Raw genomic sequence first — 21,631 nt, 5'->3', positions numbered from 1 at the left:
TCTTTGATGGGTCCAACTCGATGCCTCGCCGGCTGACTATGAATCCCAACAGTTTTCTGGATGGAACGCCAAATGCACACTTGGCGGGGTTAAGCTTGAGGTTATACCTGCGAAGCCTCTGGAAGAATTTCCTCAGATCTTCAACGTGGTCGACCTGATGCTTTGATTTTATGATCACATCATCTACGTATACCTCAATCTCTTTGTGTATCATATCATGAAACACAGTAGTCATTTACCTCATATAAGTTGCCCCAGCATTCTTCAAACCAAATGGCATTACCCGGTAGCAATATGTTCCCCACGGCGTGATGAAGGCCGTCTTTTCTGTATCTTCTTCATCTATTAGAATCTGATGATACCCGGCATAACAATCCACAAAAGATCCAATCTCGCACTTGGCACAATTATCGATCAAAATATGGATATTCGGTAGTGGGAAGTTATATTTCGGACTTGCTTTGTTGAGATTGCGGTAATCGACGCATACTCTGATCTTGCCGTCCTTCTTCGGTACAGGCACGACATTAGCCAACCAGACAGGATATCGAGTGACCCGAATAACCTTTGCACCCAACTGCTTGGTAACTTCTTCTTTAATCTTCACACTCATATCAGTCTTGAATTTCCTCAACTTTTGCTTGACGGGTGGGAACGCTAGATCAGTGGGCAATTTGTCGACCACTAAATCAGTGCTCAAACCCGGTATGACGTCATATGACCACACAAAAACATATCTGTACTCGATGAATGCTTTGATTAACTCCTCCCGGATTTTTTGCTCGAGGTGGACACTTATTTTAGTCTCTCGGACGTTGTCTGTGTCCCCTAAATTGACGGCTTCTATGTCATTCAAATTGGGTTTGGGTTTTTCTTCGAAGTGAATTAACTCCTTACTAATTTCTTCGAAGGCTTCATCCTCATCATCATATTCTGATTCGTAATCACAATCTACTTCTTGAACTATCATTTCAGAATCAGATTGATTTTTAAGACTGGGCTGAGGATTCCTTATGCACGCCATATCATTAAGACCAGTATAAAGAGAACTGTACAAAAAAAGAAAAGAAGAAAACAAAATTAAAATAAAATAAGGAATGAAGAAGAAACTTTTTTTTATTGAATTGAATTACGGGATAACAAGGTTTCACACTTTGATGAACCCAATAAAAATAAAAAGAAATCTGGATTACAACCCTGGAATAATCCAGAAAATAGGAAGGAAAATCAGAGCCAACTACCAAGACTCCCTCCGAATGGGAAAAGGAGTAGCCATCCAATTATTGATTTTTGCCTTTGGCCCCACAAACTGCACATCCGCCTTGCTGGACCCTTCCCCAACTTCTACCATGTTGATTTCGGTGAATAACCTTTCAAAGCCTTCATTTAAGTCTCCATCTGCACCAATCAATGGCCCCGTAACCTTGGACAACAATTGCTTTTTAATGCTCGGCATGACAAAAGATCTGGACAGGCGCGGGATTGGCTTGGGAAGGACCCAGACTTTTTTCTTCAGCTTGCGGTCCCGCCTCACATCCGCCACTGTAGGCTTGAACCCCAGACCAAAGGTATCTAGATTTTTGGGCAAAGAAACCGATTGAACAACACCCTGAAGATTAGCCCCTAAACCTTTGCCTGGCACAAACTCGTGTTTCAACATCTCCGAGGCTACCATGACAGTTGCAGCTGCTATTTTGGGAAGTGGGATACGTTCACCCTCGGAAACTTTGTCCACTGAAACCGTATCGAAGACCTGGTAAACCCAGGACCCCTTGTCATCGTCAGTCTCTATGAAGGGTACAATGGCATCACTTACGGCGCTTGCGTTGTCTTCTCCATGTACTACGATCTCTTGCCTATCCCACTCGAATTTGACCATCTGATGTAATATAGAAGGCACTGCTTTGGCGACGTGGATCCAGGGTCACCCCAATAGAAGATTATATGACACTGCCACGTCCAACATTTGAAACTCCTTGGTGAACTCGACCAGACCAATTGTTAATTCAAGTACGATATCACCCACTGTGTCTGTACTGCCTCCATCAAACCCTCGAACATAGATGCTGTTCTTGTGAATTCTGTCACCATCGACCTTCAGTTTGTTCAACGTGGTCAAAGGACAAATATTGGCACTGGAGCCATTATCAATCAGTACTCGAGTAACTACCGAGTCTTCACACTTCACGGTCAAATAGAGGGCTCTATTATGTTCTGTACCCTCCACGGGCAACTCATCGTCTGAAAAAGTGACCCTGTTGACCTCGAAAATCTTGTTTGCTATTTTCTCCAGATGGTTCACAGAGATCTTATCCGGAACATGGGCTTCGTTCAGAATTTTCATCAATACCCGGCGGTGCTCATCTGAATAGATCAACAAGGATAACAATGAGATCTGTGCCGGGGTCTTCTTCAACTGCTCTATAATGGAGTAATCTTGCGCCTTCATTTTCTTTAAAAATTCTTCCACCTCTTCCTTGGTGACTGGATTCTTTGTCGCTACTGGATTGGCCCTTCTTAACTCTGCGGGAGAAAAACACCTCCCCGAACGAGTTAGACCTTGGGCTTCACACACTTCTCCTATGACTTCTTTCCCTTTGTAAACCACCGTCACCCGTTCATAATTCCAAGGAACAACCTTGTTGTTGATCACTAGAAGCTGAGTTACCAGTCTTATAATAACAGGCTCTGTGCGAGCACCCTTCACGACCACAACAAGTTTACTTGCAACCCTTGACACTACCACTTTAGCTTGCTCGAGTTTCACTGCAACAAGGCTCAACGACCCTCCCTCGGCTACCATAGCTGGCTTATCATCTACCCCTCTTAACTGGACCACTGATTTCCCATTGGTTACTTTTTCCTTTGAGCTGATTTTGCTGGAACGGATCATCATTACCGTCTGTGAGGGCTTCCTGGGCTCCCCCTCTTTGTGTATCAACTCAATCATGTGTGTCTCATGGTGAACTGGCAGTGGATTATGATTAATATTTGGTGTTTCTAGGGCTTGAACCTCGATCCGATGAGTATCGATAAGCTCTTGCACAGCTGTTTTCAGCTTCCAACATTTCTCTGTATCATGCCCTGGGGCCCCTGAACAGTACTCACAACTCACCGAGTGGTCAAGATTTCTAGGGGGAGGGTTTGGAATTTTAGGCTCAATTGGATTCAACATGCCCAACTGCCTCAATATGTGGAAAAGACTGGTATATGATTCCCCCAGTGGAGTGAAAGTCTTTTGCTTCTGTGACCTCTCATTCTTAAGGGATGAGTTTGGTCGAAAACCCATCCCGGGGGGGATTTCTGTAGGCCCTTGGGTGTGGATATGTGTTTTGTGGAGCTGGGTATGGATTTTGTGGAGCCGGCGCACGCCATGGCGAGTGTGCCGGAGTTTGGGTATAGGTTTGTGCATGATGGACGGAAAAATGGGGATCTGGCGGTGGGTAGTAATGTTGTGGAGGGCTATATAAAGTGTGGGGGTAATTTTGGTGGTAGGGTCGGGATTGGCTATAGTAGGGTAACGGGCCTCTAGATTCGAACCAGGCTCCGGACTCAACAGTCGTGACATCTTCTTTCTTCTTTTTCCCGAGCACACACCCAGTGCCACTTTGAATGGCCTGGGTGGTTGCCTTGATCGCTGAATAACTCATGATCTTGTTGGACTTAAGCCCCTCCTCGACCATGCCTCCCATTTTTACAACCTCATTAAAAGATTTGCCAATTGCGGACACAAGATGACCAAAGTAGGTCGGCTCCAAAGCCTGCAAAAAGTAATCAACCATCTCGCTCTCTTTCATTGGGGGATCTACCCTTACTGCTTGCTCCCTCCACCGGAAACCATATTCTCTAAAGCTTTCACTGTGCTTCTTCTCTAGTTTAGTCAAAGATAGTCAGTCTGGAATAATCTCAAGATTATACTGAAAGTGACAAGCGAATGCTTGTGCCAGATCATCCCATGTATATCATCTCCCGTGATCTTGGCGGGTGTACCACTTCAACTGCTCCACTCAAACTCTGACTGAAGTAAGCCATTAGCAATTCATCCTTTCCTCTGGCTCCCCTCATCTTACTGCAAAAACCTCTCAAATGAGCCACCAGATCACCGTGTCTGTTGTACAAGTCGAATTTGGGCATTTTGAACCCTGCCGGTAGTTGTACATTTGGGAACAAACACAGGTCTTTGTAGGTTACACTCACCTGACCTCCTAACCCTCTCATATCCCTGAAGGATTGTTCTATGCTTTTCATTTTTCTGAACATCTCTTCTTGTTCAAGATTTCTGGCCGGTTTTTCTGCTTTCTCCGCTAGGTCAGAATATGGATCACGTTGATAGGCTTCAGGAGCTTTGAAGGTGAGCTCCGGGGGATAATACTGGTTGTCTTGAGCTTGGAACACAGGTTCACTCGAGGATTTAAAGAGTGCAGTTGGTGGAGATGCCACAAAGACAGGGGTGATTGGCGGAGGAGGGTATGGAATTGATTTTGGTGGTGGAGCTTGTGGCGTATGATAAGTGGTACCATGGTAGTGTTGATAAATGGGAAAGCCTGGATCAGTGGCAGGATGATCCTGAGACTGAGCTAATGGTGGGGTAAAAGCCGGGTTGGATGGGTAAGCTGGCGGTGATTGCCCTTTGGACCAGGCCTGATACATTTTGGCCATCTGTTGCTTAAGCTTGAGCATCTTCTCTTTCATTTTATAGACGTCCAACTCCTCTACCTCAACACTAGTGTCGACATCTGGGCTAGACATGATTTTCGGTATTGGTCCCTTTGATCTGGTTTGGTAATGGTAATGTGCCAGTATCCTCTAAATAAACTAACTGCTTGAATTCTCTGGAAATCAACAAACTTGTTAGTTTTTAGAGTTTAACACATATGCAATTATACGTTGGGATGCAATGCACCTAGGCAATTAACCATTTCTATCATGCATTTGCTTCGGTTGCGTGCGTTATTCCGGCCTCTCATAATTGTGCCCCCTTTTTTTAGCTTCCTTTATTCTATCCTTCTTTATTTATTTTCATTTTCCCCTTTTTTCTTTTTTAGTGGTGGTCGAATCCTATAGAGATTGCCTACATATCATGTCCCCACATGAATCAGACCGTGTGTAGTTCTGCCTATAAGTGCGAAAAGCAAAGAGATAATTTTTTGGAAATTTTCGATTTTTCATTAATAAACATTCTATTACAAACCAGACGCTTTTGGAAAGGAAAATAACAGACTCGAAACCAAACCAAGTACGAACTCAATAACTACTGACAGACTTTGATGCGAAAGAAAGACAGACTCCAAGAAAAAGAAAATGCAGATTCGAACTACGAACACATTAAAGTTTTAAATTTGGGTGCCCGCGGGGCGTCATTCGGCCTCGCCGCGGGTTTAGGGGTAAGGTCCTTTTCTAGTTGTTCCAATTCATACATGATTTGCTTCACAAATATCATAACCGCCGAGAAGAAAGTAGTACGGGTCATGTTTTCACAGACCCGACATTTCCCGGTAATAGCATGAGCAATAGTCAGAATCTTGTTCCTGGTTCGGTCTTTCTCTAGGATTAGGCGTTCTATCTGATCCCCTCTAGCCTTCAAAATCCGAGAATCATGCAGATGTTGTTTCTGTAACTGCTGTATTTCATCTTCCATCGAGGCCATTAGATTATAGCAGTGTTTACTTTCAGTTTCAAAAGCCTTGTCTTGTTTAGCCGCCTTGCTCTCTAGGGTGGTCACCTTCCTTTTTAGACTGACAATGGTTTTTTCATAATCTTTCCTTGACTACTGTAAGTACTGTGTGCGCTCCTTTGTTCTTTTTGCCCATTGTGCCTGGAGTGATGCTATGGTACCCTCAGATTGCTTCAAATCATTCCGACACTCACTGATTTCTTTTTTCAACCCTTTTATTAACCGCTCATCCGATCGACTCATTTGTTGGTTGTCAGCATCTATCCTCATTTGTCGGATTTGGGCTTTCAGCGCCTCATTTTCTTGGGCCAATTTGTTCTTTTCTCCTTGATCGGCGTCAACTTGCAGACTATTTTCAAATCCTATGGGGTCTTTTGGCCGGTCTCCCAAACTCGATTTCTTTCCTAAACCAAGCAAGGTATCCCGGCGAAACTTCACCCTTGGACCGATCACACACACATGTATTTGCTGTTAAGTATTGACACTCGCTCCAAATTTGTCGGACTGCTGCTTCAAGAAACTGTCCGTTGGGCCCGATCTCGACTACTTGGCCACTAAGATCTTCATCTTTCGGAACTATTTGGCATCTCCCCAATTGTCTCAATACTCGATACGGGGCATAGGGCTAAATACTCCTAAGTCCCATCTAAAGGAAATGGGGTCCAGGGGCTGGCATATATATGATTTCATCCACAGGCAACCATCCAAATGTCCATTATATTTGGCTTGCAGTGACAGAACGAAAGTGCGCTGTCCACTCTGTTGTCCCTTCTGGTAAGCTGATTCCGTCGACCCTCGTAGGAAATTATTCTATGCATGTTTTCTTCGTCGACTCATAACTCATAAATTGAGGACGACGACATAGGTGCTCGATCATCCACATCTGCAGCAACGCATTGCACCTCTCAAAAAAGTTTCCCTGGCTTTGCAGGCTGTGAGAGCGTGGAAGATTTCAGCTACTATCATGGGTGCGAGAGTGCTGTTGGCCTGAGTAAGTAAAGTGCTGACAACCCCAGATACTCGTATGTCAACGTTCCCATCTTTTCTAGGAAATACCAGGAGTCCCAAAAAGGCTACCATGAATGCAAAACACCTATGTTCTTCCCACTTAAGGCAGTTTCCCTTGCTACTTTTGTTTTCCGGTTTGTTGAACCCCCCTATGTGGCCATATCTGTTATATATAAACCGCAAAGTACAAAAACCAGCTGTTAAGTCTGGATTGTGGACCCCTCTGCTTATTTTCAAAGAGTCTAGGAACCTGTGTACGGCTACGGCCCTCAGAGTAATCAGGTACTGGTGTCTCAGAGGAACTTTTGGACTCCCGATGTATCCAGCTATTTCTTCCAATGTTAGGGTAAGTTCAAAATCCGAGAAGTGAAATACGTTGTGAGCCGGGTCCCAGAATGCGACCAAGGCCTTTATGACATCCCCCCTAGGATTGATCTTCAGCAACCTAGTGAGGCCTCCTAGGTATAGATTGACTGTGTCGCGTCCTGATTCGCCCAAGTCATCCCACCACATGTGCAACTCCAAAGGGATCTTGTTCACAATTGTTACATGTAAATTCTGACTTGTGCTTATTCTGCACATTTATTAGGGTGGTTAAGAAAAAATCACGATTCAATTGACTCAAAGATAACAAGGACACTTTTTTTTTTCATTTAAAATAAAACCTGATTTTGCCAATACGGCCTTTCAGCACCTCAGGGTCGAAGATTTTAAGGTTGTGTCGGGTAGCCGGTGAAAGCCTAAAAAATGACCACAGGCGTCTGTTCTTGCAAAAATAGCCTTCCGGCGCCCTTTTAGGGACATTCGGCTACTTCTAGCAAAAATGGCATCACCCTAATTATTTTCAAATAAAATTTTGTTCTCTTGGCTAATTTCGCAAAAGTGAAGTTGGACCCGATGGGGGTTGCCTACGTATCTCACACCCTGTGAGAATCAAACTGGCGTAGTTTGGGCCGATAAAACAAACTTCTTTTGAAAACAAGACTCTTTTCATTGGCAAATAAAACTATTTTTTTTTTCATTTTCTCAAAAATTCAACAGAGTTTCGACACTATTTGGACATTGTTTTTTTTCAAAACAGGCGATTAACTCTCTTTAACCCTCGTACCTCTACCTCTCTTTCCTCAAAATATTCAATAACCGGTCAACATGGAAGTCCGAAGCAAACAAATGCACAAGTAGCAAGTAAGATGCATCAGGATGGTCTTTTGCCATTTTCGGTACACCTGTCCTAGACAGACCCAACCCTTGTGTTGAGCCTCCAAAGTCAAATGCACATGATGCAAACAAACGTTCCTACTAGGGATCTGGTATGAAGCTGAGTTATTCTAGGTTTATAACCTGGGTATTTGTTCTAGACTGTGTACCCGAGCGGACAACTCGAGTCGAGGAGGGGGCTACGTACCGGGAACCAAAAGGCCATCCGGCTTAGTAACTTGTCCGAGCCTCTTTTTTATTTCAAGGTATGACACTAACAGAATAGGGAGTCTCGACCAGCGAGCACATCCCCGAAGGTGAGAAGAGAAGGGTTTCGTAGCAGTTTATATACAGTTTAGATAATATCAAAGCGGTAAAAGCAGCATTTAGCATTTAACATTTAATAGACAAAGCCAATTATAACAATTATTCCAAGCTCGAATTCTCGAACCCTGAACCAGAAGTTCTGGGTTTGTCCTATCCCCAGCAGAGTCGCCAGAGCTGTCACACCTCCTTTTTCACCTACGCCCGCAGGGGCGTAGGGGAGTTTTTCAAATTAAAGGACAATCGAAATGGGATTTATTTATTTAATTTAGAGTCGCCACTTGGGAGATTTATGGTGTCCCAAGTCATCGGTTGAATCCCGAATCGAGGAAAAGATTGACTCTGTATTACAGTCCACGAACCCGAAATATGAGTAAGGAATTCTGTTAACCCGGGAGAAGGTGTTAGGCATTCCCGAGTTCCGTGGCTCTAGCACGGTCGCTCAACTGTTATATTTGGCTTAAATTATCTGATTTTAACAATTATGAATCTACGTGCAAATTTTAACCTTAACCGCTTTTATTCATTTTTATTTTAAAAGAGAATTGCAATGTCATGAAAATGCGTCTCGAACTGCGCCACATAAATGCACCCGTCGTTTTTGACACATTCCGACTTTGTTGAGATTTTGATTTGGGTCACATAAATGTGCACCCGAGTTTAGGGAGGTAACGTTATTAAAATACGCACCTAAAGAGACTAACGCGTTATTATTTTGGGTAAGACCGTGAAATTCACTAAACGATCCGTTCCTGAAATCTAAGGATTTAAATATATACATCTATCAAGGGCCCCACAATTTATGCATTTAGGCGAGGCTCGCCTTATTTTATTATTTTAAAGGTCCATCCTAAAACAATCTATAATTTTCTATTTAATTCGTCTCTAAAATGAAAGCAGTCCTAGTTAATTAATGTGCGTGAAAGATCCGAAATTACATAACTCGATTTCAAACAGTTAAGCCCCAGAGTTGAACGAAGAGAGCGGGACATTTCCAGTACACGACTATAGTTTCATTTCACAGAAAATAGGCCACCTGAGCCCACAACGGCTCATACACCTAGTATCCTATCAATGAAACTTCCATAGCTAGGGCAGGAATTATTTAGGCTTCAGGGATCATGACAATCCAACTTGATCAATGGTTGTAGGGGGGAGCTAATTTGCAGAATTAATCATACTTGCATCAAACTCATAATTTCTAATTTTTGCACTCGAGCTTGACATCATTTTAAGCTATTGTAGCACTGATTTTAACACACAACTCAATTCTCATTTTTGTTTAGCACATAACTCACAATTGTTTGCTCATCCCTATTAGAGTAGAAATGGTATTACCTATAACTTACTCTAACGAATCACTTATCCAATAATGATTTAAATCACACATGGAGTCATGGATAATTTCAAATTCGAAACTAAACATACGTGACCTGGGCTAACGTGAATATGCACCTATTTGCTGTGATTTGCCTTTGATTTTTAGTGTGGCGAGCAATTAACCCGAACAATGAAACTATTTGACACTATGGACTTGATTTCAACAGAAATGAGCTACATATTAGAGTTAACAGTCCATCACAATTCAAAACAACTCAAATCGGTTAAACAACAATCTTAATTATACATATGCCTATTGTCCACAAGTTATAAAACAGTACATAGCATGTTAATAATCCAACTAGTCCCTTACAGGCGCATTAATGCACAAATTTATCATACAAATCTTAAAGCTAACTGTATCATAATAAACTAAAAAAACAGTAAAGCTTTAATGGATGTCAAACAACAATTGCCTTTCCATTCCACTGAAGAAACTACATCAAAACATGTTCAAATGTATACCTGGAGAAATGCAACACAGGAAGAGGAGAAAGAATAGTCAGCAGCAGGCTAGCAGCAGTCAATACAACAGCAATACACCAGTAGTAGCAACTCAATCAATACTCCAAAAAAACCCAGAAAGGTTGTAAACTAACAGCAACAACAAATACCAAGACAAACAGACTCAACCAAGCTTGTATTAAACCCAAAACTGAACCAGTAGACCACTGAACCACTTAAGCAATCAAAAGGAATGAGAATCACTGTCCAAAATTCGAATTACATCTATGGATGCCATGAAACAGTATCTTTCTTTTGATTTCTGTTCTTAAACTCTCCAACACTCTTTAAAAGAAACTGATCACTTTCAAAGCTCCCAAATGTTGTTTTTCTCCCCCCTCTTTAAATTCTCTCCTTAAAGTCCTATTTATCCTGTTGCGGATCCTCTTTTGAAGTATATTTTAATCCCTTTTAGATCTATCCTTCACCTTTCCAAGTTGTACCTACTCTTGCACATGTATCCCTCAATTTTTATCATTATCCTCATGTTATTCTGATTTTCCACCCTTAAAGGCACTAGGCATGGTTCAGTTGTATTTCCTTTTCAGTTTTTAATCAAAATCTCATGTTATTCTCTAATTTCCACTCTCTAAAGGTGCTAGACAGGGTGTCAGCTCTACTGCCTTTTCAATTCTTAATTAAAAACCCCTAAAGCCCCATAAAGCTTTGAATCAAACGATTCTTTAAAACATACTTGTCATGACATTAGCAAGAAACATTCAATAAGCAAACCTATTTGCTATTCGACTTCCGAAACAATTAATATAATTATTTCAAACGAGGAATCAAAACACCACGAGACACGAACATGCTGATTAAAACACAAGTTAACTGATTTATATAAACCGTGAAAATGAAAAACTAGAAATCTAATGATTCATATGGCAGGTGCGAACATCAGCAATTAAATACATGGGTTGATTAACATATCCAAAATCAGAAAATAAGAACTAACAGAAACAACTAAATTGGACAGGAAAACTAAAATTAACAAAAATACGAACGACTAAGCTAATCTAAAGCAAAGAAATGTGGTTCGAAGTAAATTGCAATTTTAACCAGAAAAATGAACCAATCAAATACATGCAGAAGAAAAGAGGGAGAAGCAGAGGTGAAACGAGTAAAACAGGAAGAAAGTGCCACATGGGCTCACTGATTCAACTTTGAACTCACTTGGCGTCTTAACTCGCAGGGAACTGAGGCTAATCATTTGTTCTTGTTAAGAACAAATGACCAGCATTAGTTCCTGCAGTGAGTCAAATCTTCTTGTTACAGGAACACAGTCCTGAGTCGACGTATGCTAACAACTCATCGAGAACCGATTTTGAAACTTTAAGGCTCAGACTCAGATTTGAGATTCGAAAGAACATAGTAATATTCGAGGGAAAACAATGATGGATGGTTTATGAGGAGGTCAAGGTGGTTGTGGGGTGTGATTTTGGCGGTCATCGAAGAAGGTGAGGTTTTTGGTTGATTCTTTGATTGAAGATTCGAGAAGATCGGGGATGATTCGAAGGTAGTGGTTTGAGGGATTGGGGTGGGGAGGATGAGGGGAAGCTATGGTGTGAAATTGGGGGTCATTGGAGCACTGTCCGCCGGGTTTCAGGCGATGGAGTATGGTGGCGGCTATTAGGGTTTTTGGTCGTTTGGTCTCTCTGAAGGAGACGACTGAACAGAGGGGGGGTGTTTGGAAATGAGAGGGGGTAATAGGTCTGGGGTATTTTGGTATATTAGATTGAGGGGATTAATGTGATCCGTTGGATCAGTGAAGATCGACAGTCCAGATTAGGTTAGGGGGTCAAACGGGGTCGTTTTGGTTAAGTACTGAGGCGAGTTTGGTTCGGGGTAAATGGGTCGGGTTCGGTTATTGGATACGGGTATTGATCTGTGACCGTTAGATGTGGCTTGGTCTAATGGCTGAGATTTTTGCCATTGAAACGACGTAGTTTGGTCCCTATACTACGTCTTTTCACCATCCTGTGAGAGGAGCTGCCTGGATCAGGTTTGGGACATGCCATTGGGCTTGGGATTTGAGCCCAATCCGATTTTCCTTCCTAGTTTTTGTTCTTTTCATTCATTTTGCTTTCTAAATTATTTTCTAAAATTATAAACCAAGTTAACTTATTAAAAATACTAATTATCTTCTAATAACATTTATCACATATAATTAAATGCCAATTAACAATAAAATCACACAATTCAACATTAAATGCTAAAAAATGCAAAGTACATTATTTTTATGATTTTCATTTTCGTAAAACAAATCAGTGGTTAATTAATCCTAAATTGTAAATGCAAATGCAACACATGTATTTTTGTATTTTTCAGTAGTAAAAATAGAATAAATATGCACAGACAAATACAACTAAATCACAAGCAACACAACTATTTTATTTTGAATTTTTGTGGGAGTAATTCTTGTAGGGCAAAAATCACGTGCTCACAAGACTCGTGGTTGGATGAGGTTTCATATTCCGTAACTTTTGTCGGGTTCCGAGACGTGGGCCCCACGGGCAAATTTTTAGTGCAATTTCGGATTTTTAATGGAAAATGTAGAATTTCATATGGAATTAATTCCTATAATTTTTATTGACTGAATCGAATTGTTTATGACTAGATTTGAGAATTTCGGGCACGAATTCGCGAGGCAAAGGCTTGTTGGAATTTTGAATTGGTTGCAAAGCGAGGTAAGTGTTTGGTCTAACCTTAGCTTGAGGGATTAGGAGTTGTGTCTTAATTGCTACATGTTAATTGTAGAGTACGACGTATAGACATGGTGACGAGTATCTATACATTAGTGTCTAGCAAGCCCATGAGTCTTATACTTTGATTAATCTGACTCCGTTTCGTAGTGTATATGCTCTATATGATAATTTCTATTGAGGAATATGACTTGTGGAAGTATTATTGTTTTGATGTTGTTTCCCTTGCCGGGATGTTATTGTTTTGATGTTGTTTCCCTTGCCGGGATTTGATTGTTGTACTATTGTTCCCTTACCGAGATTTTATTGTGATTTCATTTATTTTCTTGCCCTTATTTCTTGTTATTGTTGTTTGGGTGAGGAAGAGTGTTAAAGCACGAAGGGTGATGCCGTGTATGATTTTGTGAGGAAGAGTGTAAAGCACGAAGGGTGAAGCCGTGCCGCACGATGTACAATTCCGTACCGATTATATTGATTTTATGGTGAGGAAGAGTGTAAAGCACGAAGGGTGATGCCGTGCAGTTTATATTGATTCTTATGGTGAGGACGAGAGTAAAAGCACGAAGGGTGATGCCGTGCACTTGTACTTGATTTTTCCTGATTCTAACTGAGTTATGTTGTCATGTATGTTTATTTACTGATTTTCCGTTATTACTTGATTTTATTTCGATGTTATAGATTCCCTTACCCTATTTGCCTTGTGTTTGTTGCTTGGGTGAGGAAGAGTGTAAAGCACGAAGGGTGATGCCATGTATTGTTTTGGTGAGAGAGTGTTAAAGCACGAAGGGTGATGCCGTGTATTGTTTTGGTGAGAGAGTGTTAAAGCACGAAGGGTGATGCCGTGCACTTTCTGTTTGTTGTGTTTACTTGTTATTAACAATTCAAGTGTATTAACTATTTAGATCCCTTTACTGTTGTGATCCTTTGTGTTGGAATCCATAGTATTTACAATACCTCGCCTTATTTTTTTTAAATATGTCCAATACTTCAAATTTCAAGAATTGTTACATTTTTAACTCAATTGATTTCTCAACTAATATTTCCTTAAACCGTTTGAGGTTGTACTTTACTTAAAAAGGAATTTCTACTATGCTTTGATTTATTAATTTCTCATATTAAAGGTAATGATTCCTTCGATATTGTACTTTAATTGAAAATGGTATTTTCTTTATTAAATGATTTCTAAAAATAACTTCATCTTTTCTTGTTGATTTACTAATTGGGTTGGAAGTTGTACTCTACTTTATGTTAAGTGAAGGAGACTCCTTGAACATTCTTAATTGTATTGGGTTATGGAACCTATGAGCTGAGTAACATGAGAATATTGTTGTGCAATGTGAGACAGAAATATGTGGGCACAAGGTGCCGGGGAAAATATTATGGTTTTATTTAATGGCACGTGAGTTGTCCGTGCGGTTGTGACATAAATATGGGCACGAGGTGCCGTGAAAATATGAAAATGGGTTGAGACCAATATTATTTATGATTATGAAATGAGGTGTCACAAGGTGACCTTTACTCGAAAGAATTATATTCGAAAGATGCTTATCTGAAAGATATTTATTTGAAGGAAATATATTCAAAATATATTTATTGAAAAACATATTATCTTAGAGATTATTACTTGAAGGATTTATAGGCGAAAGATTTATATTTTAAGGACTTGATTAATTGATTGCACTTGTATTTATTATTTGTTGAGAAGCATTTATGGTGTTCTTGTCGCCTGCTATTTATATCCCTGGTTGATCATTGTTGCCATCATTGTTATCTGCTTCCTATTATTTTTGTACGCTATCTTGCACAGGTTTATTTGGTAGTCTGGTCCTAGCCTTGTCACTACTTTGCCGAGGTTAGGCTAGGCACTTACCAACACCTGGGGTCGGTTGTGCTGATACTACACTTCTGTACATTTTTGTGTACAGATCCCAGTATGGTAGACTTCGGACCGTAGTGAAATTGCTATTTCTTGTTCATCAGGCAATCCGAGGTAGTCCTGCAGGCGTCCGCAGGCCTTGACGTCTCCTTCTATCTACTATTCCTGTTTCTTTCATGTATTTTCAGAGACAATGTTGCATTTATTTCTTTCAGACCTTTATTTGTAGTACTCCTAGACAACCTGTGAAGTTGTGACACCAGTCTTGGGTAGATTTGTTATGGATTGGTATTAGCAGTATTATTAAATCTTTACAATGCAGTCTCCCGCTTATTCAATTCTGTTGTTATCTAATTGCTGGCTCTTAACCGTTATCGAATTAAAAATGGAAATAAGGTAGATAGTTCAATTGGTTGGCTTGCCTAGCTTTCACTAGTAGGCTCCATCATGACTCCCGAGGGTGAGAAATCCGGGTCGTGACAAGTTGGTATCAGAGCCCTAGGTTACATAGGTCTCACAATTCACAGACAAGCTTAGTAGAGTCTGAGGGATCGGTACGGAGACGTCTGTATTTATCCCCAGAGGCTACAGAGTTAGGAAAAGTTTCACTCCCATTCTTCTCTGTCGTGCGATTTTGTTCTCACATTGCTAAATTGAAACCTCTACTCTTGTCCTTTCACGAATGGCGAAGTCACGTGCCGCTTTTTCAACCGAACAACATCACAGACCGGTGATAGATAAATTATGTCTTCGGAGGCTTTACGGAGGTTAGATAGGTTTCACCAAGCTCTTCGCTACCACTTTCAGCGGTGCATCTTTTGAGGACCCACGGGATTATCTTGACCGCTGCTATGAAGTATTGCAGAACTTGAGAGTAGTCGAAAGCGACGAGGTTGATTTTGTTGTGTTTCAGATGACAAGTAGAGGTAGTGGAAAGATAATGTATTTACTAGACCAGTTGTGGCTCCGACGGAAGATATAGACGTATCAAGAGATCACCTAATGAATCATGTTGGGGTTCAACATACCTTGACGTCTAGTTGATTTATTTGAGTTGTAAAGGTCAAATATTGTGAATTATCGGATGTTGTGACCTATGGCTTCGTGCCAAGTGAGGGGAGTCCACTATCAACGATCAAATTGCGGGGTCATGTGTTATACCAATTTTGGCCTTAGATGTATTTATGTGGTATTGAAAGGTTTTCCAAAAACTTGTATATGATTAATAGTTGATATTTGAATGGGATGATGATTAGACTTGAGATATTCCCTCGTCCTTAATAATTCTATATTTCAGTATCAGCGGGGTCATGGAAACATATTTAGTATACTCGTAGTGCTTAAGTTAATCACAACACTCGCGTAGGGCAGTCATCTTTTAATGTACCAGTGGCATGGAATTTCCTGCAATGGTTATCTAAGTTATCCGGTACAGACTCAGTATGAGCAGTCGAACTGCGGATGGGTTGTTATGAGAATGGTGATACTAGGAACATCCTGAGAAATTATCCTAGACTTTGGAGAGACATATTCCATCAAAGCACTCATGCTACGTGCCCCATTACAGTTACTACTCCACTTACATGACCAACCATAGGTAGGGGTCATGATATTAGAGGTGGAGGTGAGACTCCTAGAGGTGGAGACCCAGTCCGTTGATATATTTTCTATGGTATGGCTGAGGTTGCTACACCAGACGGTATCGTTATAAGTACGATCTCGAATTATTATAAAGTCAAAATTTCCTTAACTTGATTCGGTTTTGAGTATCGAGGAAAGTTCTCCTATTGTGCTCCACTTATGAGTGAGCTTTGTAATTCTTAAATCTACATATGTGAATAATTCTGTTGGGAGAGTATATGGAGATAGCCATGTCTATCGTTATGTGTTGGTCACTAAAAATAGTTGTGAGGCTAAAAGTGACTTTTGTGAATCAATTCGATGAGTTTAATGTAATTTCTAAATAATTGATTTTAGTTGTAAATTATATGCCCTACCGGTATGAGGGATCATTGTATGTTGTGATTTTGTTTAACCAAGATTATTTGAAAGAAGCGAGAAAGGAAATGGAAAATTTTAGTTGGCACAATGTGCAAAATACTTGTGATTCAGAGTTGAGGATGAGATCCTCACATTTTTATATGAGATGAAATATTTAAACCGGGCTACAAGCTGAGGTGGATGTTATATAAGGACGAGGTCCTGATGGTGAAAATTTTATGTGTTTAAATTCTCCTTTTGTGAAATTAAAATTTGTGCTATAGCACTTGTAGGGAGTCATGCCTATTAGGCTTATTTGAAAATTCTTGTATGAATATTTCTGTGCATAATTTGCCAAAAATGTATTGTAACTATTGAGTTTTAGCCTACAAGGTGAGAGCCCAGGTGGCGTTAAATTGTGACTCGTTACTTCGGATAAGTAATTATAAGATCTCCATGCCTTGTTGTTAGTAAACTGGAGGTTTGAAACGAAATTTTGTTAACATGAGGTTAATTGGCGATGTTGTAATCTATTATGAACAACCATTAAGACCAGAGATGTGGTTATGGTCATACATATTATGCGATTCATGTCAAGATATCATTGTGATAATGACATGCTTGTAATGCAGAGATTAGTGTTATTGATATATACTTTGTGGTGCATTGGTGGGTCGTGGACATGTTGTTAGGAGTTGTTTTGGTGTTACTCTAACAGGTGGATAGGCCCAATTACAGGGGAGACTCTGCCAAAATTTCTGCAAAATTTGGGAGGTAGAAAAATTTGGGATATTGAGATGTGCAAAGAAAAAGATAAGTTACATTATGTGTTGGAGGACAGACTCTACTTCTCATTTGAGCATGAATGACCCGAAGTCGGGGAGAATGTAATACCTCGTATTTGATGGGTGCATAGGCTCGAGTTGCTATAGCCTGTCCGGACTAATATCGTGTGTTGACGTAAAAATCGAACCTTTCTAGAAATGATTGGAGTGTAAGAAATTTGGTCTTGAAGTTTACGAATATGGATAAAGGAAATGATCTCAATTGAAATGGTGTTATCGGACTTATGTCGAATGCGATAATGTGGGATCAACCACGAATAATTGTGTAAAAGTAAAATTATCAATTTGGTAACTTGAGAATAATTCTTAGTACGTTCGAGGACGAACGTTTGTTTTAGAGGTGGAGAATGTGATGACTCAAAATTTCATCTTTAAATTAACTAATCATGTCGGTATTTTTAAGACCTTGAAAAGCGGTATCAATAATTTCTCGATTTGCATGCGCAATCCGTATAATTTTCGGAAGGTTTTTACGTGAAAAATGGATTAAATTGTGAACTAGAGCTTTAAAACTCAACTGAGTTGACTTCGGTCAATATTTTGAGCAAACGAACCCAAATAAAAGTTTTGACCATTCCGGTAGTTCCGTATCGTGATTTGGGACTTGGTCATATGCCCGAAATCAAATTTGGAGGTCCCTAGATTAAAGTATCGCCATTTAACGGAATCTAGAAATCTAAGGTTAAAGATTTCTTAGGTTTGACCGGAGAGTTGACTTTTTAATATCGGGGTCAGAATCTAGTTCTAAAAAATTTTCATAGCTTTGTTATGTCATTTATGACTTGTGTGCAAAATTTGAAGTCAATTGGACTTGATTTGATAGGGTTTTGCATCGAATATAGAAGTTGGATGTTCTTAGTTTCATTAGACTTGAATGGGGGTGTGATTCACGATTTTAGCATTATTTGATGCGATTTGAGATTTCGACTAAGTCTGTATTATGTTTTAGGACTTGTTGGTCTATTTTGTTGAGGTCCTGAGGGCCTCGGGTGGATTTCGAAAGGTTAACGGATATAAAAAGGCTGCTGAATTTTCTTTTACAGCATATGAATAGTACCGTGTACAGTATCCCATGAACAGTACCATGTACAGTACCCCGTGAATAGTACCGTGTATAGTACTCCGTGAATAGTACCGTGTACAGTACCCCATGAACAGTACCGTATACAGTACCCCGTGAACAGTAAAAACGCGTGAACAGTAACCCCGAATTCTGGACAGAATGTTTATTTCTGAAAATGCCCATTTTCCATTTTTGTCAAATCGGAGCTCGGGAAGAGGCGATTTTCGGGAGATTTTCAGAGAAAACAATGAGGTAAGTGTTCTTAACTTAATTTTGGTTAGATTACCCGAATCTATTACTAGTTTTGGTATTAAATCTATGAATTTAGTTGGAAGAGTTTGAAAACTCTTTCGGATAGATTTAAGGATTTGAGGGTAGAAATGTTATCGAAATTTAGTAATTTTGGTATGGTTAGACTCATGGTTGGATGAGGTTTCATATTCCGCGGGTTCCGAGACGTGGGCCTCACGAGCGAATTTTTAGTACCATTTCGAATTTTTAATCGAAAATGTAGAATTTCATATGGAATTAATTCCTATAATTTTTATTGAATGAATCGAATTGTTTATGACTAGATTTGAGAATTTCGGGCACGAATTCGCGAGGCAAAGGCTTGTTGGAATTTTGAATTGGTTACAAAGCGAGGTAGGTGTTTGGTCTAACCTTAGCTTGAGGGATTAGGAGTTGTGTCCTATCTGTTATGTTTTATTTGTTGAGTACGACGTATAGGCATGGTGACGAGTATCTATACATTGGTGTCAAGCATGCCCGTGAGTCTTATACTTTGATTAATCTGACTCCGTTTCGTACTGTATATACTCTATATGATAATTTCTATTGAGGAATATGACTTGTGGAAGTATTATTGTTTTGATGTTGTTTCCCTTGCTGGGATGTTATTGTTTTGATGTTGTTTCCCTTGCCGGGATGTTATTGTTTTGATGTTGTTTCCCTTGCCGGGATTTGATTGTTGTACTACTATTCCCTTACCGGGATTTTATTGTGATTTCATTTATTTCCTTGCCCTTACCCTTATTTCTTGCGATTGTTGTTTGGGTGAGGAAGAGTGTTAAAGCACGAAGGGTGATGCCGTGTATGATTTTTTGAGGAAGAGTGTAAAGCACGAAGGGTGATGCCGTGCCGAACGATGTACAATTCCGTACCGATTATATTGATTTTATGGTGAGGAAGAGTGTAAAGCACGAAGGGTGATGCCGTGCAGTTTATATTGATTCTTATGGTGAGGACGAGAGTAAAAGCACGAAGGGTGATGCCCTGCACTTGTCCTTGATTTTTCCTGATTCTAACTGAGTTATGTTGTCATGTACGTTTATTTACTGATTTTCCGTTATTACTTGATTTTATTTTGATGTTATAGATTCCGTTACCCTATTTGCCTTGGGTTTGTTGCTTGGGTGAGGAAGAGTGTAAAGCACGAAGGGTGATGCCGTGTATTGTTTTAGTGAGAGAGTGTTAAAGTACGAAGGGTGATGCCGTGTATTGTTTTGGTGAGAGAGTGTTAAAGCACGAAGGGTGATGCCGTGCACTTTTTGTTTGTTGTGTTTAATTGTTATTAACAATTCAAGTGTATTAACTATTTAGATCCCTTTACTGTTGTGATCCTTTGTGTTGGAATCCATAGTATTTATAATACCTCGCCTTATTTTTTTTAATATGTCCAATACTTCAAATTTCAAGAATTGTTACATTTTTAACTCAATTGATTTCTCAACTAAAATTTCCTTAAACCGTTTGAGGTTGTACTTTACTTAAAAAGGAATTTCTACTATGATTTGATTTATTAATTTCTCGTATTAAAGGTAATGATTTCTTCGATATTGTACTTTAATTGAAAATGGTATTTTCTTTATCAAATGATTACTAAAACTAACTTCATCATTTCTTGTTGATTTCCTAATTAGGTTGGAAGTTGTACTATACTTTATGTTAAGTGAAGGAGGATCCTTGAACATTCTTAATTGTATTGGGTTATGGAACCTATGAGTTGAGTAACATGAGAATATTGTTGTGCAATGTGAGACAGAAATATGTAGGCACAAGGTGCAGGGGAAAATATTATGATTTTATTTAATGGCACGTGAATTTTTCGTGTAGTTGTGACATAAATATGGGCACGAGGTGCCGTGAAAATATGAAAATGGGCTGAGTCCTATATTATTTATGATTATGATATGAGGTGTCACAAGGTGACCTTTACTCGAAAGAATTATATTCAAAAGATGCTTATCTGAAAGATATTTATTTAAAGGAAATATATTCAAAATATATTTATTGAAAAACATATTATCTTAGAGATTATTATTTGAAGGATTTATAGGCGAAAAATTGATATTTGAAGGACTTGATTAATTGATTGTACTTGTATTTATTATTTGTTGAGAAACATTTATGGTGTTCTTGTCGCCTACTATTTATATCCCTGGTTGATAATTGTTGCAATCATTGTTATCTGCTTCCTATTATTTTTGTACTCTATCTTGCACAGGTTTATTTGATAGTCTGGTCCTAGCCTCGTCACTACTTCGCCGAGGTTAGGCTAGGCACTTACCAGCACATGGGGTCAGTTGTGCTGATACTATATTTCTGTACATTTTTGTGTACAGATCCCAGTGCGGTAGACTTCGGACCGCAGTGAGATTCATGTTTCTTGTTTATCAGGCGATCCGAGGTAGTCCTGCAGGCGTCCGCAGGCCTTGGCGTCTCCTTCTATCTACTATTCCTGTTTCTTTCATGTATTTTTTCAGAGATAATGTTTTATTTATTTCTTTCAGACCTTTATTTGTAATACTCCTAGACAGTCTGTGAAGTTGTGACACCAGTGTTGGGTAGATTTGTTATGGATTGATATTAGCAGTATTATGAAATCTTTACAATGCAGTTTTTCGCTTATTCAATTATGTTGTTATCTAATTGTTGGCTCTTAACCTTTATCGGATTAAAAATGGAAATAAGATAGATAGTTCAATTGGTTGGCTTGCCTAGCTTTCACTAGTAGGCGCCATCACGACTCCCGAGGGTGAGAAATCCGGGTCATGACAGTTTTGGCCCGCGCTTAGC

General features: G+C 39.7%; 1 long non-coding RNA gene across 1 annotated transcript in view; it reads left to right on the top strand.

The window, feature by feature from the left end:
• The window catches only part of LOC138880512 (uncharacterized), a 30,574-nt gene extending 17,805 nt beyond the window's left edge, over positions 1-12,769 (top strand). Inside the window, exon 3 of the long non-coding RNA XR_011403232.1 lies at positions 12,705-12,769. This is a non-coding gene — a long non-coding RNA (uncharacterized lncRNA). The remainder of the gene's footprint in view (positions 1-12,704) is intronic.
• Positions 12,770-21,631: the final 8,862 nt, after the last annotated feature.

The sequence above is a fragment of the Nicotiana sylvestris genome, chromosome 1 (assembly GCF_000393655.2).
Source record: "Nicotiana sylvestris chromosome 1, ASM39365v2, whole genome shotgun sequence".
Classification (NCBI taxonomy): domain Eukaryota; kingdom Viridiplantae; phylum Streptophyta; class Magnoliopsida; order Solanales; family Solanaceae; genus Nicotiana; species Nicotiana sylvestris.
This window is presented reverse-complemented; position numbering and strand designations above follow the sequence as displayed.